This window comes from Phocoena phocoena, chromosome 15 (genome assembly GCF_963924675.1).
Source record: "Phocoena phocoena chromosome 15, mPhoPho1.1, whole genome shotgun sequence".
In the NCBI taxonomy this organism is placed as follows: domain Eukaryota; kingdom Metazoa; phylum Chordata; class Mammalia; order Artiodactyla; family Phocoenidae; genus Phocoena; species Phocoena phocoena.
The window spans coordinates 67,409,889-67,435,278 of NC_089233.1; positions in this window are offsets into that span (position 1 = coordinate 67,409,889).

The window sequence follows — 25,390 nt, forward strand, 5'->3', positions numbered from 1 at the left end:
GGGATCATATTACATATTGTTTTGTAAATTGTTTTGTTCACTATGTTATTTAATGACTTCCTAATATTCTACAATATGGATGAGCCATATGTTATTTACTCACTTCCCTGTTGTTTTATAGTCAGGTTGTTCCATTTGTTTGCCACCAGAAGTAATTTTATGATGAACGTTTTTGTAAATAAATATTTGTTCACATTTCCAATTATTTCCTTGGGACGAAATCCTTAAGTGGGTATGAATAATTTCAGCATCCTTGATACATATTGCCAAATTACCCCTTAGGAATTTGAACAGATTTATACTCCCACCTGCAGTCTGTGAGAGCCTAATGTGCTCCACTGTCACCAACGTTGAGTTTTCTTTAATCTTTGCAAATGTAATAGATTACAAATGAAATCATATTATGTCTTAATTTGGATTTCTTTGATTATGGGTAGGCTGAACCTTTTAAATCTTCTTTATTTGCCATTTATAGTTCTTCTTACGTGAACTTTCTCTCTCTGTCCTTGGACTCTGTTTCCCCTGTCTCAGAATTTGTCTTCTTTTTTTTTTTTTTTTTGCGGTACGTGGGCCTTTCACTGTTGTGGCCTCTCCCATTGTGGAGCACAGGCTCTGGATGTGCAGGCCCAGCGGCCATGGCTCATGGGCCCAGCCGCTCCGCGGCATGTGGGATCTTTCCGGACCGGGGCACAAACCCGTGTCCCCTGCATCGGCAGGTGGACTCTCAACCACTGCGCCACCAGGGAAGCCCAGCATTTGTCTTCTTATTGCTCTTAAGTGTGTTCCAACCCTTAAGAAACTTAAGGGTATTAACTGTTTGTCACTTACGTTGGAAATGTTTTTCTCAATTTGCTGTTGATTTTTAAATTTCTCTAGTTAGGTCTATCAATTTTTTGGAGATTTATTTATCTGCATTTATTCCTAGTGAATTCTGGGATCAGATAAATACTGATTTCAGTTTTCTCCTACAGGTTGAATTTAGGGCTTTGACACAGAGCTCCTTACCTACCTTCAAGGAAAGAAGAGGCCTCATTTATTGGAACAGGGCATCCTCTTTGGATGAGGCCACAACTTAGGGAAGGAGGGAAATTGAGCAGCAATGGAGGATAGTTAATTGTCAAGCTCATCCAGTCATCTGGCTCAGTCTGGTGATCTTGGTGTGGTGTGTGTCATACTCTGTCCTTCTGAGCTTATAGTTTCATCAATTTAAATGTTCATAGCAGCACTATTTATAATAGCCAAGATATAGAAGCAACCTAAATGTCCACTGGCAGATGAATGGATAAAGAAGCTGTGGTGTATATTTATACAATGGAATATTACTCAGCCATACAAAAGAATGAAATAATGCCATTTGCTGCAACATGGATGGACCTAGAGATTATCATACTAAGTGAAGTGAGTCAGACAGAGAAAGACAAATATCATATGATATCACTTATATGTGGAATCTCAAAAAATGATACAGGTGAACTTATTTACAAAACAGAAATAGGCTTGCAGATGTAGAAAACAAACTTATGATTACCAAAGGGGAAAGGGAGGAGGAAGGGGTAAATTAGGAGTTTGAGATTAACAGATATATACCACTAATATATAAACTAGATAAACAACAAGGACCTACCATATAGCACAGGGAACTGCATGCAGTATCTTGTAATAACCTATAATGGAAAAGATTCTAAAATATATATATATATTTGTATAACTGAATCACTTTGCTGTATACCTGAAACTAATACAACATTGTAAATCAAGTATACTTCAATAAAAATGTAAATCTTTAATCTATTTAAGAGTTCAGTTCATATTTGCAATGAAGCTCTAAAAATATGTGTGCCAGACACTTACCACTGGCTTTACACATAGGTTATATAAGTAACACACACATATATAATGTAATGTAATGTAACGTAACATAACATAACATAATATAACATAACATATATTTTGTCTACTTTAAGCCTCACAATAGCCTAATGAGGCAGATAGTGAAATAATTTATAGAACAGGAAACTGAAGCTCAGAGGGGCAAGGTAATTTACTCAAGCTTCACTTTGCTCTGTGTACACCTGAAATTAACACAACATTGTAAATCAACTATACTCCAATAAAAAATTAATAAAAAAGAACTCTGACTTTGGGATTGACCCAGAACGCTTCTGCATTTGCTAGTCTACTGGGTACAGTCTCAGTAAGGATCTGAGATGCTCCAAACCCCCGCCTGCTTGATTGTGGGGAGGTCAGTCTCTTTTGTGCTCCAGTTTTCCAAATGGCTTGGGGAATTTCTAGAGACACTTACATGTGTTCATAAATCATTTCTGTAGCCATTCTCTCTGTTGCCAGACAAACTGACAAACCTTGACTTTAGAGCATCTTGTCCTATCTCCCTGAGGGTGTCACCATCAATGGCATTCCCCCGAGTAGCTGTTCCATGCTTGGACTCTAACACTGGATTCTTTTACCTAGTTGTGATGGTATTGCCACTCCTCTGAAATGAGGAGAAGGACATTCTTGCGCTCTGTGAACCCCAGCTGGATGCTTTGGTTTGTTGTACCAGGACTGCAATCTAATTGCTCTATTGGACCTACTGTGTACACCTGAAATTAACACAACATTGTAAATGTTGACTGACTTAGAGTGCATTTTCTTTAACTGCCTAGGTAATAATGGCTCCAAGAGGTGAAAGGGGCAAAAGAACACTTCCTCTTGCTCATTTATGCTCATCCAATGGGTATTGCAAAGCAAAACTGCCTGGGATCCAAATAGTTTATAGTTCTTAGATGTAGAACTTTTTCAGTGGTATTCCTCCTTTTCTTCCTCTCTCTCTCTCTTTCTCTCTCTCCCTCTCTCTCTCACACACAGTTCCCAACCAAGGTGCTCATACATTGCAAACAACAATTAAGATTTCAAGTTTTGGGCTTCCCTGGTGGCGCAGTGGTTGAGAGTCCGCCTGCCGATGCAGGGGACACGGGTTCGTACCCCAGTCCGCGAAGATCCCACATGCCGCGGGAGTGGCTGGGCCCGTGAGCCATGGCTGCTGAGCCTGTGCGTCCGGAGCCTGTGCTCCGCAATGGGAGAGGCCACAATAGTGAGAGGCCCGTGTTACACAAAAAAAATAAAAAAGATTTCAAGTTTTTATTTTACTTTTAAAGTCTTTATTATACCTAAGAAAGTCAACAATAAATTTCTAATATCATCTAATATTTAAATTCCCCCAAAGGTCTTTTATAGCCGTTTTTCTAGACTAGGATTCAATCTACATATTGCACATATTTGGCTGAGGGTTCCAGGTTTTAAACAACATAAATCGATTTTGCCTCAATTCAGGCAATAGGAAATCTGATGGAGGGATATTTGGGACCTCAGGATTGCTAGAGTCCAGCCGACCAGACTGGACAAGTGCTCTGTGGATAAATGAATCAGGAAGCTCGGCAGCTATCTTATGGCAAGAACGCCGGTCTGGAGCCCACGTGCTCTGCAGTACTGAGTGGATTCTATTTATTTCCTTCCACCTCTTCCTTCTTCTCCCAAGATGAAGTCCTCAGAGAGGGTGTCAGACTTGTAAACTTAAGTCACTAGCCTGCCCCGACTCCTGACCATACAGGGGCCGGAAGAAATAGGATCATTGCTTTTTGCTTCCCACATGGAAAGTGTTCACCTCTAACCACCCTCCCACCAAGAATGTACACAGCGAGAGGCAGTTCCCTCAAAGGGAACTAGAAGAGGGTAATGAGCACTGGGCAGGTACTGCTCTAGTCAAGGGAGAAGGTGGAATCAGCCTCATACCTGTACATGGAACCAGACTTTCTCCAACCCTTAGACCTTCAAGGCTGCATTGACCTCCTTACTCTAGTGTTCTGCTTCCTTCCCAGCATTCACTCTCCAACTCACGGTTTCTCCCTGCCATCTGACTTTATTCTCATTCACCCTTGTCCATGTGTTTCTTTTTTTTTTTGCAGTACGCGGGCCTCTCACTGTTGTGGCCTCTCCCATTGCGGAGCACAGGCCCCGGATGCGCAGGCCCAGCGGCCATGGCTCACGGGCCCAGCCGCTCCGCGGCATGTGGGATCTTCCTGGACCGGGGCACGAACCCGTGTCCCCTGCATCAGCAGGCGGACTCTCAATCACTGCGCCACCAGGGAAGCCCCTGTCCATGTTTTTATATTCTTGAGCCTCAAGGAGGGTTGGAGTCTTGGTTCTGATTTTACTGGAGGGTAGGATTCTAGTTCACGTCCTCCTGAGACAAGGACTTGGATGTGGGCTCCTTCATTTATCTGGATTATGATCCTGGAAAGCACAAGTGAAGAAGTAGGGGAAGCAGGACAGGGAAGGAAGAAAAGCCAAATAAATGGCATGCTAGTGAGTGTAAGGTGAGAGCTGTGGGCAACTGGGGCTCAACCTACTGGGGACCTGCTGAGGTACTGTGTGGTATGTACCTTAAAATCCTCCCACTGGGCGGTGGGGGGCTGGGACATTTATCCACTGACTTCTATACCCCATCGGTTGAAGGTTGTACATGGGGGCATTTGTGCTTGCAAGAGGTGAATGAGTTCAAGGACTGTTAGATAAAGTCCTTGGGCAGCAGAGAAAAGAGATGCAGGAACAGGCACTGCAGGTGAGGAGTGTCAGGGTCCTGGAAACATCTCCATCTGCTATTGTAGGTAAGCCAGGTAGGTCGAGGGGATGTGGGGCAGGGCATCAACAGTATCTGTTAAAGAGGAGGCTCTTCATCCACTATGCAAATTAGTGGCTTCATCACTGCGGGAAGCTGCCTAAATACTGTTACAGAAAATTGATGGAAGACCCCGATATCTTCTCAATATCAATATATTTTAGTTCCAATGGACTCTGCCCACTCCACCTTTTCCCTTTTTTATTACCTGTGTCAAAATCTCTGTCAGAAGTAAAGGTTGGAAATGGGTAGCTTAAAAAGTTCACAGATATTCCTGGAGTCACATATATGCCATGCATTTCTCACTCAATTCTTTTTTTCAGTATTATTAACTATAGTTATCATATTATACATTAGATCCTCAGACCTTATTCATCTTATAACTGGAAGTTTGTACCCTTTTACCAACCTCCCCCATTTCCCCTATCCCCCACCACTGGCAACCATCATTCCACTCTCTGTTTCTATGAGTTTGACTTTTTTTTTTTAGATTTCACATATAAGTGATAACATGCAGTATTTGTCTTTCTCTGTCTGGCTTATTTCACTCAGCATAGTGTCCTCCAGTTCCATCCATGTTGTCTCAAATGGCAGGATTTCCTTCTTTTTAAGGCTGAATAATATGTCAGTATATTTATAGATATGTTGAATCTATATCTATACCTATATCTGTATCTATCACATTTTCTTTATCCATTCATCCATCCACAGACACTTAACTTGTTTCCATATCTTGGCTATTATAAATAATGCTTCAATAAACATAGGACTGCAGGTATCTCTCTTTTTTTAAAACATTTCTATTGGAGTATAATTGCTTTACAATGGTGTGTTAGTTTCTGCTTTATAACAAAGTGAATCAGTTATACATATACATATATCCCCATATCTCTTCCCTCTTGCGTCTCCCTCCCTCCCACCTTCCCTATCCCAACCCTCTAGCTGGTCACAAAGCACTGAGCTGATCTCCCTGTGCTATGCGGCTGCTTCCCACTAGCTATCTATTTTACGTTTGGTAGTGTATATAAGTCCATGCCACTCTCTCACTTCGTCTCAGCTTACCCTTCCCCCTCCTCGTGTCCTCAAGTCCATTCTCTAGTAGGTCTGCATCTTTATTCCCTAGGTTCTTGCCGCTAGGTTCTTCATGACCATTTTTTTTTTAGATTCCATATATATGTGTTAACATACGGTATTTGTTTTGCTCTTTCTGACTTACTTCACTCTGTATGACAGACTCTAGGTCCATTCACCTCACTACAAATAACTCAATTTCATTTCTTTTTATGGCTGAGTAATATTCCATTGTATATATGTGCCACATCTTCTTTATCCATTCATCTGTCAATGGACACTTAGGTTGCTTCCATGTCCTGGCTACTGTAAACAGAGCTGCGGTGAACATTGTGGTACATGACTCTTTTTGAATTATGGTTTTCTCAGGGTATATGCCCAGTAGTGGATTTGCTGGGTCGTATGGTAGTTCTACTTTTAGTTTTTTAAGGAACCTCCATAGTGTTCTCCATAGTGGCTGTATAAATTGACATTCCCACCCACAGTGTATGAGGGTTCCGTTTTCTCCACACCCTCTCCAGCATTTATTGTTTGTAGATTTTTTAATGATGGCCATTGTGACCAGTGTGAGATGATATCGCATTGTAGTTTTTTTTTTTTTTTGCGGAACGCGGGCCTCTCAATGTTGTGGTCTCTCCCGTTGCGGAGCACAGGCTCCGGACACGCAGGCTCAGCGGCCACTCACGAGCCCAGCTGCTCCACGGCATGTGGGATCTTCCCGGACGGGGGTAGGAACCCGTGTCCCCTGCAACGGCAGGCGGACTCTCAACCACTGTGCCACCAGGGAAGCCCTCGCATTGTAGTTTTGATTTGCATTTCTCTAATGATTAATGATGTTGAGCATTCTTTCATGTGTTTGTTGGCAATCTGTATATCTTCTTTGGAGAAATGTCTGTTTAGGTCTTTTGCCCATTTTTGGATTGGGTTGTTTGTTTTTTTGATATTGAGCTGCATGAGCTGCTTGCATATTTTGGAGATTAATCCTTTGTCAGTTACTTCATTTGCAAATATTTTCTCCCATTCTGAGGGTTGTCTTTCATCTTGTTTATGGTTTCCTTTGCTGTACAAAAGTTTTTAAGTTTCATTAGGTCCCATTTGTTTATTTTTGTTTTTATTTCCATTTCTCTAGGAGGTGGGTCAAAAAGGATCTTGCTGTGATTTATGTCATAGAGTGTTCTGCCTATGTTTTCCTCTAAGAGTTTGATAGTTTCTGGCCTTACATTTAGGTCTTTAATCCCTTTTGAGTTTATTTTTGTGTATGGTGTTAGGGAGTGTTCTAATTTCATTCTTTTACATGTAGCTGTCCAGTTTTCCCAGCACCACTTATTGAAGAGGCTGTTTTTTCTCCATTGTATATTCTTGCCTCCTTTATCAAAGATAAGGTGACCATATGTGCATGGGTTTATCTCTGGGCTTTCTATCCTGTTCCATTGATCTATATTTCTGTTTTTGTGCCAGTACCATACTGTCTTGATTACTGTAGCTTTGCAGTGTAGTCTGAAGTCTGGGAGAAGATTGCAGGTATCTCTTTAAGATAATGATTTTGTTACCTTTGGATATATACTCAGAAGTGAGACTGCTGGATCATATAATAGTTCTATTCTGAATTTTTTAGGAGCCTTTATACTGTTTTCCATACTTGCTCAATTCTTTATTTTAGCTCTGTCAGATTAATATATTGCCATAAAAGCTGCTTTCAAATGCAATAATAATCATAAAATAACTGCAACATATAATAGATAATTATATTGATGAAAAATTATTTTTAGCTATATACCAACATAAGAATACTTATTGATTTCTGTCTACTGTTACTATTAATGTTTCACGTCTCCTACCAGCATTCAGGCTGTGGCTAATTGTCAGGATTAGTAGTTAGAAGTCTTTGGATAGTCTTGGAGAGTTTGCCTGAGGCTTGGCGATGGGTGGGCACAGATGAGTAATATGAATAGAGTTTAGTTTTGTGTTCTCTATATATGCATTAAGGGATTTTGATAGGAACTGCACATGTTTTTGTCAGTGAGGAATTGTTTGACTTGCACTGGTGTTTTTGGATAACTGTTTTCCCATAGTCGACATGCCTTTGCTTTTTTCTTTGTTAGCCTTTGTTGATTAGCCTCTTGCAACAAAAACCTCTTGCATCACTGGAATGCTCCAGTAGAGAGCATTCAGCATCGTGGCTTGGCTAATTGGTAGGACGATAGATGATTTCCCCCCAAGAATCCCCACCATGGCTTTGCTCCCCTTCTCAACAAAGATTTAAGAGGTCATTGGTTTAGAGACTTCTCCAAGGCATTGTTACTTTGACAAGATATACCAGGGTAATTGACTAGTCTGCACTTGGTATCATTATAAATAATTAAAACAAAGCTACATTTATCAAAACAAATGCACCAAGCAGTGTGCCTGTTTTGCTGAACCCCATGTTCAAAGGGATTAGAAAGATTTAGAAATTAACCAAATCTGTCTTTAGACACTGCCCCTGAATAAGTGACTGAATATTGATCTATGTCCTGGAGGAATTGACATTGTAAACAGCCATGGTTTAATGAACCATGGTGGAGAAGTGGGGCAGCAAAACTGGGTTAGAATTCTAATCCTCTCTTTATAAATGTGCCTTCAAGTAAGCTTGTGCACTTGGGTTTCTGTGTTGATGAGATGGGATAGTAATACCCATCCTTCAGGAGAACTGTAAAGGTGAAATGAGATAATGTATGAGCAAACATTTTGTAAATTCAATAATGGTATGTAGATGTTACATACTTTTGTTGTTAAATATGATCTATAGCCTACTACCCCACTCCCTCTTCCCAGTTTTTCTCTAAGGCAGGATTTCTCAACCTCAGCACTATTGACATTTGGAGATGGATAACTTTGTTGTGAAAGGTGTCCTGTGAATTTCAGGATGTTCAGCAGCATCCCTGGTCTCTATCCACTAGATTCCAGTAGCATCATCTTGGTCATGACAACCAAAAATTTCTCTAGACATTGCCATATGTCCGAGGGGGACAAAATAGGCCTTGGTTGAGGACCGCTGCTCTGAGAGTAGAGGAATTGCTGTACAGTTCCTGGAAATTCTTTCGACCTTGCTTCTTTACTAGTTGGTGGCATCTCTATACGTTAAAAACGCTTGCAGTCATTCTTTTCAATTCTCTTTTACTCCATGCTGCTGGGTGGATGTATGTCAGCTCAGTATAAGTTACACTGTGGTAACAAATACTCCCCACAATCTCAGTAGCTTAAAATAGCAACTCTTTATTTCTTTTTCACCTTGAATGTACATTTCATGTTAGATATGGTTCTCTTCCACATTGTCTACACTTTGGGATCCAGGCTGATGAAGAAGCCATCAGGGGGGAATGTGACATTGTCAGTCTGTGCCAGAGGGAAAGGAAAGACATGGTGGATCATGAACTGGCTCCTACAGATTCTATTCAGAAGTGACACTGATTACTCCTGCCCATATTTCATTGGCCAAGGGAAGTCAAATGGCCAGTCTTGATTTCAACAACACAGGGTTAAATAATCTCCTCCCAGGGAGGGGCAGCACAGGTTACATGACCAAATACAATCACAGTGGGAGGGGGATACATACTTCTCCCCTAGGAAGGGCAGTGCATATTTTGAAGAAGTATATAATCTACCACATTGGGATTTAGGCATGTGTGCAGCTAATAACCAAGGGTTACTTTGAATCCTCTTTGCTTTTGCTCACATTTATGGCTCCTGTGGGAACTTCACTGAGGAAGCCTTCTAAGGGTTTCAGGCACAGAGGGGGCTAAAGCGATCTGCAATCTGCAGAGTGTTACAGCATGCCTGGTTGAAAAGTCAAGCAGTAGGTTAGTCATTTACTTGGTGTGTTAATATAATGACAGTCACCTGGGTGGGCTGATTTTGTCACTTAACTGATGGAGACTGTCTACTGCTTAACCATCCAGCATTACCTGTCTCCCCAGTGGCACAGATGGAATGTGCAAGACATCGCATCCCCCTCGTAGTGGAACTACAGAAATGAACCTCACAGTGGGACTGAGTGTCACATTACATGGGAACTGAGGGTTTCCAAACCTGGATGCATGAGCTAAATTGGCCTCTTCATGACATGGCGTTGGTCAGATATTGGGGCAAACACAGTCACATTTTATGATTTACAAAGCATTTAGTTGTCTACAGTCTTCCCTGGAAGTGCTGCTTCCTCTCTGTCCACCTAGAGAACTCCTATTCATCCTTCAAGAGCCCATTCAGATGTGAACTCTGTGGTCTTTTCCCTGACTGCCTCTCTACAATATAGAGCTGTTTGCTCCATCCTCTGTGTTCTTCCAATAACACCCTCTTCTAATGGTCTGTGAATTCACAAGGCAAAGGGATTGCTTTGCTAGTCTTTGTATCCCAGGAACTCGCCATGTTGCCTGGCACTGGGTATGCACATAAGAATGTGGCTGGTTTACTGGACAGCTTACTTTAATTCTTATGAGTATACAAGGAAATGGGGATTTAGAGAAATTTATTCACTTGCGACAAGTCTCACAGCTGCCGAGAGATGTCAAGGACATAAACTCATCTGTCCTCATGACCACTTCTTTCCTCTGCATCAATGTCTGCGGGACTGACTATCAGTGTGTGGGGTGATGGTGGATATGGAATCTCAGGGCACTTGGTTTTCCTTTTGCTTTTCTAGGTAAGCTTGAGTCATTTAGGGGGTGATTTTAGCCTTTTACAGGAGACAGTGGCTGGATGAAGTTTTAGTTGTTGTAAAGCACTGGGTGATACAACTGTGAACAAGAGCTCAGTTTCTGGTGTCAGAAAGACCAAGGTTTGAATCCCAGTTCTTCCATATTAACTGTGTGGCTTTAGGTGAGTTACTTAACCACTTTGTGCCCCAGTTTCTTCATTTGTGAAAATAGAAATCATAATAGTACCCAACTCGTTAGGTTATTTTTAAGGATTACATGAAATAATGCATGTAAAAGATTTTAGCACATTGCCAGGCATGTAGTAAACACTAAATAATTGTTATTTCTACTTCTCAAAGATAGTATATTCTATTTTGTCTTGATGTGTCAGATCCTTCCTTTATTCAACAAACTTTGTGGCGGGTCTTGTCTACCATGTGCTGATGTCACAAAGAATCCTTAAAATGACAGTAACAACTGCATGATTAATATCACTTCTGGAATGCCTGGTTCATTTCAGGCATCATCCATTGGTCAGCATCAATAAAGCATCAAACAGTAATCAATTACAAACATTGTGTCACTTAATCTTTATCACAGCTGTGTTAGGCGAACCTCTTTCTCCCCATTTTACAGAAGAGAAAACTGAGACTCAGAGTGGCTAATTAACTGAGGGATTTAGGGGAAGCAGGGTATGCTCAGATATCTGTGGGTGGAAGCAGAGAACCCCAGTGCAGCCTGTCCTTTCTGTGTTATCCTCAGAAGAGGAAGGAAGAGGGCCATCCCCCTGGGTACCAGGGACTGGTGTTTTCTTTACTCTATTTTAGCTGTTTAAGGAAAAGAACAAGATATTTTCCCAAGTGACTCTCCAGGGAAGTGGGGAGTTCCTGAGGGTCAGGGGACCAAGGTCAAGAAGCTTTGGGAACTGGTCTGCAGAGTGTGACATGACTCCTGAGCATCAATTCCCTTTTGGGAAGGAGGAGGGCAATTCTAAGGGGCAAAGAGGTTTAAGAGCCACCAGAGGGAGCAGAATCTTGTTCTGCCTCCTCAATCAACCAGACAACTGACTGGTAATTAACAAAGCCCAGAGCCAGACTGAGTCTTCATGCTGGCAAAGCAGGAGCAGAAAAGTAAAAAAAATTCACTCAGTTGTCCATGTGGGTCCACCCAATACAGAAATAAAGCAAAGGCCCATATTTAGTGTCCATTATGTGCCTTGCTTTTTCTTGACCCAATTTCCTGAATTTTCTCAATAACCCAATAACCCTAGGAGCTAGGAACTGTGGTGAACATGACAGCCAGGGCCTTGAGATTCTGAGAGGTGAAGTCACTTGCTAAGATCACACAGCTTAGTAAGTAGTAGAAGTGGTCTGTGACCCTCTGGAGTCTGAGATCTCACCCACCATGCATCAGAGGTGGTCTAATGGGGCTCCCTGTTCTTTCTCCACTCCAGATTCCACAGGTAGACACCAGCAGAGCCTTTGGAGGCCAAGTGACAAATCTGAGATGCCTGAGGGGGTTTGAGAAGGCTGATGACCTTGATTCAGCTTTTCTGGTGCTGGTGGAAGTGTTCCTGGCTCTTGGCTTTGCAAAATGCCAAAAGACCACTGGGTTTCCATCATTTCTACTTGTTTCAAGAGAGGTCACTACACACCTGATTTTAAAAATGTCTTCTGAGGGACTTCCCTGATGGTCCAGTGGGTATGATTCCATGCTCTCAAAGCAGGGGACCCGGGTTTGATCCCTGGTCGGGGAACTAGATCCCACATGCATGCTGCAACTGTGAGTCCGCCTGCTGCAACTAAGACCTGGTACAGCCTAAATTAAAAGAAAAAGAAATGTCTTCTGAGTTTATGCCACTGTGAGTGAATGCTTAGCTGACAAACAGCCCCAGAGCCAGATGAGACTGGAGAGTCTCTGGGTCGCCAGTGCAGGCCATGGGCAGAATTATAAGCAGAAGCCCTTCATCACCAGGCATATCTCAGTTTGTCCTACATGGTCTTCTTTCTCTGGTGAATCACTTACACAGGGCTTTTTCATACTTCACTGTGCATAAATCACCAGGATCTTGTTACAATGCAGATTCTGATTCAGTTGATCTGGCTTGCTAACAAGCTCTCCAGTGATACTGATGCTGGGTGCATGTACCACACTTTGCATAACAAGGTTTAGGCAAGCATTTCCGTATTGATCTCCACTGAACACTAGTGCCCAGCGAGATGCCGTTTTACCAAGCCAAGTAAGTTTGGGAAATGTTAGGTTAAACAAATTTAAATGAGCTTCTTGGCTGCAGGACTTGTCAGAACCTTTATTACGTTAATATGTACCTGTCTCTCCAAGACGTGGATTTGCATATTCCCAACCTTATTCTACCAAGAAACCCTCATCTTCACCCAAAACCCCCAGCCATGAGTATCTATTTATTAGCATTCTTTTTTTTTTTTAAATCTTTATTGGAGTATAATTGCTTTACAATGGTGTGTTAGTTTCTGCTTTATAACAGAGTGAATCAGCCATTCGTATACATATATCTCCAGCATTCTTTATAGCACAGTTTAGACATCACGGCTCCGGGCTTCCTCATTCTGGAAGCTTTTTGCTCTCCACACCAATGTATTTTCTTCTGTGCTTCCTTTTCCTCTAGCCTCTGTGTGTGTTTCCTTTCCTAGGCTGGAGATAATTCATGAAAGCAAATCTCCCACTCCCTGTCTCGCTCTTCTGATACACCTTTCCACCTCCTGACACCCTGACTAAAAGACACCATCAATATTTCATAAACTCACAGTGACACATTTATTTTAATGTGGTCCACTGAGAGCCAGAGATTGATTGGTCCCTCAGAAGCGTGACACGTTTCAATGCAGGATATTCATGGTGTGTTTTAGTGCCTACATTAGTCAGAGAGGAGCAGAGCCCGGATTTATCATCGTTAGGACTTTCTCCGTATCTGTTCTCTTCTAGCCACTGGCAACAACCCTCTGAAAGCTCACTATTGATGGGTTTTGTGTCTTTAAATGTGCTGGCCAGGGAGGTGGGAGGCTTGGGTTTCCATCAAATTGAGCCTAGCTTGCTGGGTTTTTGCATATTTGTAACCTGTATTTGGTAACACCGACTCGCATTCTTTGGGTTTTCACTCACGAGGACATTGGAGGAAGAGGGCTAATCTCCTTGATTCCTGAAGGGTACTCGTGATTGGACGATGGGGCAGTGAGGTATGAGGGCTATTCTGCCAGCTGTCACTTTGCAGTCCTGCTCCCCTGGCTGGGAAGGTCATAATAGGACACCCCGGGGTGGAGACCTCCACATCCAGGATCCTGATGCTGGAAGACTTCTTGAAGCCTAAAGAATTTTTTCTCTGTAGTTCAGGACAGGCCCAGTGCAGAGCCAAGACTGTCTTCAAATTTAGGAAACCCCTTGCTCCCAGATTAAATAATAATTTTCATAATGGCAGGCAACATTTATTGAGCACTTACAATGTGCCAGGTACAATGGGATATGCATGACAGATGCAGTCTTTTCTCACAAAAACCCTGGGAGGAAGATATTATTGTTATTATTATTCCCATTTTACAGACAAGGAAACTGAGGAAACTTAGAGAGTTTAAGCAACTGGCTAAAGTCACTGCATCTGGTAAGCAGTGCAGTAAAAATAAAGCCCAGGACTACCTGACTTCAGACCTTGACTCTTAGCCACTTAGCTTTTAGATACAGCAACCCAGGAAACCTACTGCTATTGGATTGATATGCTCTGTTCAAGGTAGTCTTGCTTAATCATTAAAGCAGAAGACAAGGCCTCTCTTCAGCAATATTCTTGGACTAATTTGATTTTCCACATGACTTTCAGAGTAAATAAGGTATTGTTCTTTTAAATTACCCCTGTTTCTCATTAAGTCAGATCTCCCCAAATTAATATGAATTAATAGGATCCTACTGTATTGCCACATCACCAAAAGTTGCGTAAACTCATATACAGCAAACTTGCCTTCCACAAACATTTCCTTGGCACCTACCTGGTCACGGGCCCTACCCAGAAGGAGTTTCTGTTCTAGCAAAGGAGAGAGGTGTGTACACAGCTGGCCACGCACAAAGGCAGACTGTGATGAGATGGAAGGATGGCTTGTGATGGGAAAGCTGGCAAGAGACCAGGTAACTCTCACTGGATACTTTTTCTGGGAACTTCTTCTGGTCAGGCATCAATTGTGCTGGGCTTGGAAAGATAAAAAAAATATTTCGTGAAGCAGAGATTGGTCCGAGGACGTTCTATTCAGGGGTGTTGTAAACAGAGACATAGTGATATGGAAGTGGTATGGAAACATACCGAGTATGTAAGGGACATATAACTTGAATGACTGGAAAATTAGAGAGAAACCCTTTGAGTTCATCCTTCCTTCTTGTAGGGATAAACGTAATGATGCAGTTTCTCCCCCTGTGTGGATAAGAATGCATTAAGCAAAATGACTGTGAAAAAATTTTTAGTTGCACTTGGCTTCCATTAGAAAGTCAAAGATATATATCCGTGGGAGAGAGGAAAAATTCCTCCAGCAGATGATATTGAAGTATATTTACGAGAAAGAAGTAGAGGAAGCAAGCAGTTAATCCTGGCGGTTGGAAAGAGCAACCATCTCCGCTCACTGGGATGGGTGGGTCCCTTAACTGTCACCTTCCCGTGGTATCATTTTATAGGGATTTTGCCAACTCTAGGGTTTTTCCTGAGCAAATGTCACCACCTATTGCCCTGGACAATAGTTTCATTGATATTCAGGAAACTTTTGACTTCATATTTGCAAGACCCAGAAATTAGTTTCATCTTTTGCCAGGATATTGCCCTGAAAGCCAGCTCACTACAACTCTGAATACCCGAGAATTCTTCCTGTTCTCTCTTTTTTGGAGGAAGGAATGAAGGTCAAGAGTACCAGTTTCTGTCCAGACTTTACTATAAAAGCCAAAAAATTATGGCCATTTCTAAGGGAGGGTTTCTTATTGGGTGGTCTGCAGGTGACCTGCGTCATAGTCACCTGGGGTATTTATGGAAATAGATTCCTAGGCCCCTCTTAAGAACAATAGAATTCAAATCTCTGGGAATGGGGCCCAGAAATCTGTATTAACAAAAAATACAACAAAACTACTCAGAAATTCTAAAGCCCAGGAATGCCATGCATGATTGGGCAGGTTTGCCTTGCATAGCACTGGGGGTGCCATCCACATAAGAGTCAGTGGGACAGGCACTCCCTAGATTTGTGCAGAGCAGAAAATGCACAGCCGTTCAAGGCACATTACACTGCAGAATCGCTCTGGTAGGGGTTGGCACGTATCAAGTCCAAACCAACTGATTCTCCCTCTCCATCTATACGCCAGGTCAGCGATCTCTGCGCCCAGAGTAGAGCGGTCCCTGAGACCTTGCACAAGCCTCATTCTCCAAAGGGAGACCCAGTCAGAGTCTTCGTCTGCGGCAAATGGTCAGGTAGGTTTAGGCGTTTTGGTAATGAAATGGTAAACGAAATGCATTAATGCTTATCAAATCCTGTTGCCCAGGGCCTGGTACATATTAGATATTTAATAAATGTTAGTTTCAATCTCTTTCCCCCTTGCCTAGGATTTCTGTTAATTGGATTTTATCCTATAAATCCTGACTCATAGACTGGCCTTCAATGTCGTAATCTATAGTCACAGCCAGACTCTGACCCATAATCTCCCAAGACCTCAGTTTCTAGAAAATGAGTGAATTAACCCATTTTGATTATGCAGAATTTTGAATTTTATTTTAACATAGCATTAGACACACGTAGAGCTATGGGAACAAAATTCCAAATTGAAGTTAAACTTCTCCCAGCAGTGACTTCCTCAGCCATATGGAGTTCTGGGGTATTATGTTAGCTAGTGGTGCTGTGGACTTCCTCTGTGTTTTGAGCTCTCTGGCATCCTGGCCCTGAGTCACTGCTGGGCTCGCAGTTTGAATTCAGCAACTCATGGAAGATTTGTATTCTACTATCTGTCTCCGAAACTGCTAATAAGCCTGAGAATCCTCAATGCCAAGTTTGGAAGTTTTGCCCAATTCTCTGTTTTGTCTGGTTGACACAACTCAGCCAGAAGCAATGTGGAAGAGGGACTGTAGGGCCAGAAGACCTGTATTTGAATCATGGCCCATCACTTACTGGCTGTGCAATCTTGGATAAGTTACTTAACCTCTCTGAGGCTTGGTTTTTTCATCTGAAATGGGGATAAGCACGTTCACATCTGATGGATGGGATGCAATGTGCTAACATATATGGAACGAACAGCACAGTGATCAACATGGTCATTCATTTATTTAAAAAATGTGAGGGACTAAAATGGGTCAGTCTTGTATTAAACACGGAAAATATAATGGGAGCAAGGTCTACAGGGCTGCTATAGTCACAGATCTTAGAGTTCACTAGGGGAGACCAAAAATAAAAAGTCAGCAAATAGTCTCAGAGTAATATATGCCAAGAGGGAAGTTGGGGCTATCCTAGACTGGATTATCAGGAAAGCTTCTGGGAGGAGGTAGCATTTGATCTGAGACTCAGATGATGAGAACACATGAAGAAGACAGACAGGCACAAAGCAGAGGACGAGCATTTCAGATGGTGAGAGCAGCATGTGCAAAGGCCCTGAGGCAGGGACAAGTATGGTGTATTGGAAGATATGAAAGAATGCTATGACATAAGATGAAGTCAGTAGATAAGGAAAGGGGTTTATATTCTATTCTTAGTACAGTTGAAAGTTGGATCAGAGTTACTTCTACTTTTCCTCTTCCATTCTATGAACCCAGCTGCTTGATTCATACTTTTACCAGTTAAGAATGTGTTTAGCTGCAAGTAATGGAAATATAACTAACTTGTCTTCAAAAAGCAAGAGTATGATTTTCTCACATAATATCTTTAGAGATATGAAGATGCTGGTCAACAATGTCATGTCCTCCCTGTGATTTTCTTGGCTTTTACCTCATGGTCACACAATGGTTGCCACAGCTCCAAGCATTACATCCTCACACTATGTTTAGAGGCAAGAAGCAGGGGGAAGTGTGAGAGCAGACAGTTCCTCTTCAAACACCTCTTTTTTACAAGGTCAGAGAAAGCTTTCCCCAGCAGAGTTCCATATGTCATATTGGTTAGTGTGGAGTGATATCCTGGGGTCAAAGGACCTTCACCTGGTATTTGAACAAAGTTGGGTGGTTTTTTTGCAGGAAAGAAGTGTGGGGTTGGGAACTATAGTGATTGCCACATGCCACATATACCCACCTACCTCCCTGAGTGAAGGCCACAGAATTTTAAATTTTGACTCCAGCTAGGGTCAGCAGCTCTCAAAGATGTCTTCAGTCTCCTTGGAAGCTTCTTTTGGATTTTCACATTTTCCTCTGGCACCATCACAGGCCACTTGTCCCCTGCTGCTCTTTAGCAAGTCGAAGGCACGGGATTTAATTAAAAGCAAAACTTGGCATAAGTGTTTTTAATTTTAAAAGAAAAATGCTGCCTGCTTTATAAAGGTGACAGTTTGCAAACATAAGTGTGAACGTCTTCCTACTTCACTTGTCAGCGGCCCCATCATGGAGTGGCAGGGTGGTGCCAGGAGATGGATCTGGTGTGAATGACTTGTCCTGACAGTGAAGGATGCAGCCTGAGCTTCTCCTGAGGCGTGCCAGCCGACACCTGTCATCAGGTACACTTAGCTAATGAGATTCAGGGGGCAGCTTCCAGTACCACCCTTCCACCTGCTTTCAGGCTTGCCTGGAAGAGAGATGTAGTTCTCGGCTCATCCTGGAGAAATGGGGCACCCAGGACACACTGCGGAGGCCAGACTATCTTTCCTCCAGGCCTGAGTCTTGTTGTGAGGCAAACTGTTCATTCAGTTGCCAGGATGTTTTACAACATCTGTGTATTTAAAGGTCGATCAGCTGGCTGGGGGCTGTATTTGCATTTTTTTCTTGGACGTTGGACCAGTGTAGATTCAGCCGCGGTGTACTCATGGGCGGCCACTGGATCTTCTAGAGAGGAGGTTTTGTCTCTCTCAATCTCGTTTTGAAGAGAGAAGTTTAGAGTGCCAGGTGTGGGCAGATGTCCAGCTGCACATGGGCCTCTGCTGATGGGTGGCTGTACTGAAAGGAACATAGAATCTTTGATTTTTTTTCAAGATTTCTTTTTTACTGAAATGAGATGATGGCATTAGTACTCCAACACAAATGGTAGTGATAGACACAAAATGTGGCAAAGACTGTCCAAGTTTCTCAAAGGTTTGAGGCCAATGCTTTGATCGTACACTTAGAAGTGTGATAAGAGCAGGTTGTAAAGGCGTCTTTCATCTGTTGGCTTACCCATCATTGATGGAGGAGGGGCTAGTCCTGACCTAGTGACAGGCATAGGGAGGCTTAGGGGGGTCCATGATGACAGCCTTACTGGGACCCACAGAGCCCCCCGCTCCTTGAAGAAGTTCATTAACAGTGCCAGACAGTCCCCATATTTAGGTCCACAGATGATGAGCTGTCCGGGTGTTCCAGGGCTGGCTGGCTCAAGCCAGGAGCTGCAGGAAGGCTGTATAGAGAGGGTGAAGAGCAAACATTCAAGGTTCTGAGGGCTGTGGGAGGCCTGGCTAGCAGGGTCCATCTCTAGCAGCCTGAGCCTGACTCCTTGCTTTACTCTGTCCACTTCTGTTCTCTGTAGCTGGGAAAAGGAGGGCTTCCTTGGTCCACGTAGTTCTCCCGACGTGCTACCAGCTTATAGGCTGGGTTGTATTTCAGAAGAATTGCTACAAGGGAAACTCAGCCTGTAAGTCAAGCACTTTAGTTCTCCAGGCGTGAAAAACAACACTCTTTATCTCTGGCCGTGCCCGGCTTTGTGAGCTGTGTCTAATGGCCGCAGGAGAAAATATACCATGGTACTGTCAGAGTGGTCCCCAGACTCTTGTAAGTGGGAGGCCCCCTGTCTGGAAATGCAGAAAAGGCTGGAGTCAATCTTGACCTGTGATATGTTAGTCTTGACCTGTGATATGTTTGCCTTGAAATAAATGTCTTAAAATAATCATTCAATATTAAACAGAACAAAACAAAACAAATCCCAGAAAGGAAAAACCCCAAAAAACCAAAATCCCTACCAGACTTTGAGAATGTTAAATCAAACACTGCATGAACAGAACTTACTTAGCCTAGTGTTCCTTCCACATTAAGGACTCAACGAACATTAGATGTTATTCCTACTAAATCATTTTGCCATATATATTTCAGGCACAGTGCCATCATTCTTCCCATCCCATGCCAGCCTAAATCCATATTGCTGGCATCTGCCCTGGTCCATTTTTCTTTGCTGTCTTGCACAGCAGCTCAGGAATCATCCATCCGCACATACTCCCTCCCCTGCCTGTATTTAGGGTAGGTATCCCACCTGTGCCCCTATGGGGAAGGTTTGAATATCACCAAAGAATGCATTTGCCTGGCTGATTCTCATTTACTCTTTTAGCCTCAGCTTAAGCTTCACCTCTTCCAGGAAACATTCCTGAGAAGCATCCTCCTTTCTGCTTCAAGCCATTTTTCAAAAGCCCTGGTATATGAAATATTGTATTTGCCAAAGGGGACAGCAACAATATTTCCCATCCCTAATGTTCCTTTACAATGTGGCTTTGTCACTCTTCCTAGTGGTGGGGTTTGTGTCCTCTCTTCTTGAACCTGGGTGGACCTTTGTGATGATCTTGGCCAAGAAAATAGTGAGGAAGTGGTGCTGTGTGGCTTCTGAGACTGAACTATAAAGATGCCATGAAGCTTCTGCCTCGCTCTCTTGGGACGCTCACTCTAAGAACCCAGCTGTTATGCTGAGAGGGAGCCCAAAGGAGTGCCATGGTGAGAGACCACATGGAGAGGTTCCAGACAACAGCCCAGCTGGGGTCCAAAGGGACAGTAAATATCAACAACCAGTCATGTGAAGGAAATGCCTCCAAATGAGAGGTCAGCAAAGGCTTCCTGTAAAAGGTTGGATAATAAATATTTTTGGCTTTGAGGGACATACAGTTTCTGTTGCACCTACTTAATTTTTCTGCTGCCATTCAAAAACAGCTATAGACAATACATAAGTAGATGGACAGGGCCAGATCTGGCTCGTGGACTATAACTTGCCAACCCAGCTCTAGATGAGTTTTACCCCAGACATTGATTCACTCTCATCCTTTTAGCTATCCCAGCTGAGCTCCTGCTGGAATTCCTGACCCACAGAATCCAAAAGCATAATGAAATTGTTGTTTTGTGTTGCAACGTTTTTGGGATGGTTTGTACATAGCAATAGTACCTGGATCAGTGCACATCTACGTTATTTTATAATTATCTGTTACTGTGTCTGTGTCTCCTTCTAGCTTCTGAGCCCCTCAAAGGTAGATACCCATTCTTATTACTCTTCTTCCTTCTCCTCTTCTTCAGCAGATCTAGTACTGAGTGCCAGAAGTTGTGTCAAATACTTTACCGGAATTGTCATCTTTGGTCTTCCCAATAGTATTGCATCTTTGTTTTACAGATAAACAAAATGAGTCTCCATTACGTTAGTAAACTGTCCAAGGTCACTTGGAACCACGGTTGTCTCCATTCCAGGGTCCAGGATTTTAACCATAATGTCATTTCACCTTAATAATTGTTGTATGAAGTAGAAGTAAACATGCTTGAGAAGCATCCACTAGATCGTAAAGACACTTGATCTGGAGGTCACAATTTTCCTGTCCTCACTCCACTCCCAGTGCTTTGCAGAGGTCTTGGGGCACAGTGGTCACACAATAATTTTTGGTTGGGTGAATGAATGAGTGGGTAACTAGCACACATTAGCTTTCTCTTTTGGTTGATGTCAGATCCAGCTGGCCTGAGTGGAGGACATCTTCTGGTAGACCGTTTACTCCAGTGAATGAATGTTGTATAGAGATGGTTGGTGTCCTGTTCCTATCCTCTTGGTCTACTCCAGCCTCCTGTTTCTCTCTGCCTGAAGTAGTGACTTGGCTTGAAATTGGGGCTGGTCAGAAGTGCAGGGGAGTCAATGCCCCAGGAACAACCCTCAACCAATGAGGGACGGGAGTTGGTGGATAAACACCCCACCCTAGTAGGACAGCTCTGAGGTGTGCTCACAGCAGTCTCTCCTAGGGCTCCCAATGGGATAAGCCTCATTTGCATTGTTCATCAGCACAATCTTTGTTGCCTTTCCTCCCTTTTTAATCTTACTTTCCCAACTCTCACAGTATTTTTGGAAATCATCTCCCAAATCGATAACTTGCACACAAGTCCTAGGCTTAAGATTTGCTTAAAACACTATTTACAAAAGCCAGGACATGGAAACAACCTAAGTGTCCACCAACAGATGAATAGATAAAGAAGATGTGGCACATATATACAATGGAATATTACTCAGCCATAAAAAGAAATGAAATTGAGTTATTTGTAATGAGGTGGATGGACCTAGAGACTGTCATACGGAGTGAATTAAGTCAGAAAGAGAAAAACAAATACTGTATGCTAACACATATATGTGGAACCTAAAAAAGAAATGGTTCTGAAGAACTTAAGGGCAGGACAAGAATAAAGATGCAGATGTAGAGAATGGACTTGAGGACATGGGGAGGGGGAAGGGTAAGCTGGGACGAACTGAGAGAGTGACATGGACATATATACACTTCCAAATGTAAAATAGATAGCTAGTGGGAAGCAGCCGCATGGCACAGGGAGATCAGCTCGGTGCTTTGTGTCCACCTGGAGGGGTGGGATAGGTAGGGTGGGAGGGAGATGCAAGAAGGAGGAGAAATGGGGATATATGTATATGTATAGCTGATTCACTTTGTTATCCAGCAGAAACTAACACACCATTGTAAAGCAATTATACTCCAATAAAGATATTTAAAAAAAAAGAACCAAGTGAGGAAAATAAAAGTCTCTGTGAAGGAAAATGATTCAGCTATCTTATCATTAATACTGGTCCCTAGCAGACTGGGGAAGCACTGCAGAACCTTGCAAGCATCAATGATTTTGTAGCCGTAGTTCAAGATCTACCCAAAGTATCAATCGTTCATGAGGCCAAAATAATGTTTGTACATGAAAGGACTTACAAAGTTTAATACCCACAGACCCCTGAGATTGATTTTTATCAGAAAACAGTAACTAGAGTATTAAATATCGATTAAATGCATTAATATGTAAAATATTTTATCTAGCATTTGTAGAACGTGCCCTGAGATGTGAGTATTGTACATTCTTATAGCAATAAAATATAATTTTGCTAAAAAAAAAAAGGAGAAAACATTTGCTTGAAAGCAAACCTAAGGTATTTTCATAAAGGGAAAATGAAACTAGGACAGGTGTCTATTGTGGATGGTGTAAAACGTGGTACATATTCTAGGACACGTGCGCATAAGACAGATTTGCATCAAAAAGTCTGACAGTGCAGAAACATAATTATTGGTGATATTTTCATGGATATAGTTTCCTTACCTTTGAGTATATATAGTAACTGGAACTAGGTTAACCAAGATATGCTTATTATTTTAATCAATAAATAAGAACGATTTGTAATCAGCATATCAATTGTGTTTAAGTAATTGGTGCTTCTGAAATCCTTGAGGGAGATTCAGAATGGTGCTATCTTGGGTGGTTTTAATCATCTCCCCCCAATCTTGCTGCCACCATAACTTTCTATCAAACCTCTTCTTCATGGATCAAACCAGGATGCACTGGAGTCCAGCCCCAGCCTGGTTCTGTTGACTCCACATTAGCCAGAGGGGGAGGAGGGACACATTCCAGATCTTGGGGATTAGTTGGAGTTCTTGGCCTAGCATGTGAGGAGTCCAAGTGTTGTCCTAGGTATTCTGTTGGAAATTATTTTTGGAGAATATTCATGGCCTAGGCTGTAGGTGCATTCCTCCAGAGAATATCTGTGTATGATTCTGCCATGTCCCTGGAGACACTACCAGTTTGGGGTCTCTGTGCTCTAAGTGTATGGCTTATAGCTTTTTTTTGACTACTGGAAGATTTACTTTGAGTTGCAAAATCACTGGGAGGCTGGCTCATGGTACCACTTTCCTAGAACTCTTTAACCACTCCTGCTCTGCTCAGTGCTGATTGACTTTTTATTCAGGTCTTCTGGCGGTAGTGGGGGTTGGCAGAGGGGAGAGTTTTCTTTTGCTTCACCCTTTCGTGGACAGTGTAGACCTTTGGGGTCTCAAAGTGATGGAGGAGGGTCTCCTACTAGACTCACAACTTTGAGTGAACTTTGGGCTTTGTATTCTGCCTCATATATTCCATGAGGCTGTGAAAATGGAAGCTCGAATTGTCCAGGTTTGGCACTTACACTCAGGGCAAAAGCCTCTTAGGTATTCCACACCAGTATGCAGCCCAACCTTCCCTTAGATTTCTGCCTGATAGTTCCTTCCACAATTTTAGGAAGATTTACAAAATATATATTATATACTAGGCCAAAATATATTGACCCAGTTATTGTTAGTAGGGAGGCCAATTCCAATACTCAGCTATATTACAAGAAATTGATTTTTGTCCCAAGGATTTTCCGTGGAGCTGCTCTCAGGAAGCATTACTTGGAGAAGATTCTCGAGTGTAAGGGTATGGGGTCTCTAAACCTACCTCACCCATCACAGCTTTGGACATTAGTCTGCTGGAGACCCCATTTACATGAAACCAGAGAAAGATCAGCCGATCAGGGGGTCACATACCCTTGTCCTGTGGATAAACAGGGATTGGAACAAGTTTGATTTGTCTTAGAAAAGTGGGCTGAAGTCCTGATTTAGTGAAAATATTCTGTGATGGCTCACTATTTGTTAGCTCTGCATTCCTTACTCTGGGAACAAAAGAGTTTCCAATTCTTTCTTAATGAGAGATAGGGTTGGTATGGAAAGTTCTACCCTATCTCCCAGGGGTTGACTGGACCTTTTCTATTCTACTTTCATTTAGGAGGATTCCCATGGACAACTCAGCCACCCCCAATTCATTCATTCACCCATCCATCCATCCATATGACAAACAGGGCCATAGTAGAAGCCCTTTTTGAGACAAACTCAAAGAGGAAACTAAAAGGGGACAGCTCACATATTAATAAGTCTCCCCTGAAGGATTCAAGGTAACAGTATGTCCCTTCACAAACTTCTCCCTGGGCCAAGTGTTGAATCCAACATACTGTCATTATCATAAGCAAATTATTGAGAAAATATATTTTGTATAAACATGACAGTGAAAGACAAGATTGTGTGAGATGAGTGGATAGATGCTTAAATAAGGTAATTTGACCACTGCTAATTTTATAGGATTCCAATGGGGAAAGACATTTTTCTCCCCTTCCATGTTTCATTGCATCTTCCACTGGAGGAAGGGAGGTACTAGAATAATGCCTTTCATGAGTGAGGCCCTATATGAGAGTAGTCTAGGCTGTACCTCAATGATAAGTAAAACCCCAGATCTCAATGTAATGTAATAAAGGTTTATTTCTGATTTATGCAAAGTCCAGTGATGGAGTTCCTGGTCTGTGTATTTCCTAAGCAGCTTTCTTTGAAGTATGACTCAGGGACTCAGGATCCTGCTGTTTTCAGATGCTACCATTCTAAACATTATCAACCAATTTGAACTAATGGACATTTATTTATAGAACACTCTATCCAATAATAGCAGTAATCACATTCTTTTCAAGTACACATGGAATATTTACCAAGATAGACTATGTTTTGAGCCATTAAACTCATCTAAAAATCTCAATAAATTTAAAAGAATTCAAGTCATACATAATATTTTCTCTGACCACAATGGAATTAATTAGAAATCTCTAACAGAAAGATCTTTGCAAAATCCCCAAATATTTATAGTAAATCCTGTACTTCTTAAACCATGGATTGAAGAATGAAGTAAGAAAATATTTTTAACAAAATGAAAATTAAAACACAACACAACACATAGAAACTTGAGCAACGAGGTTAAAGCTGTATTTGGGGGGGGGCATTTACA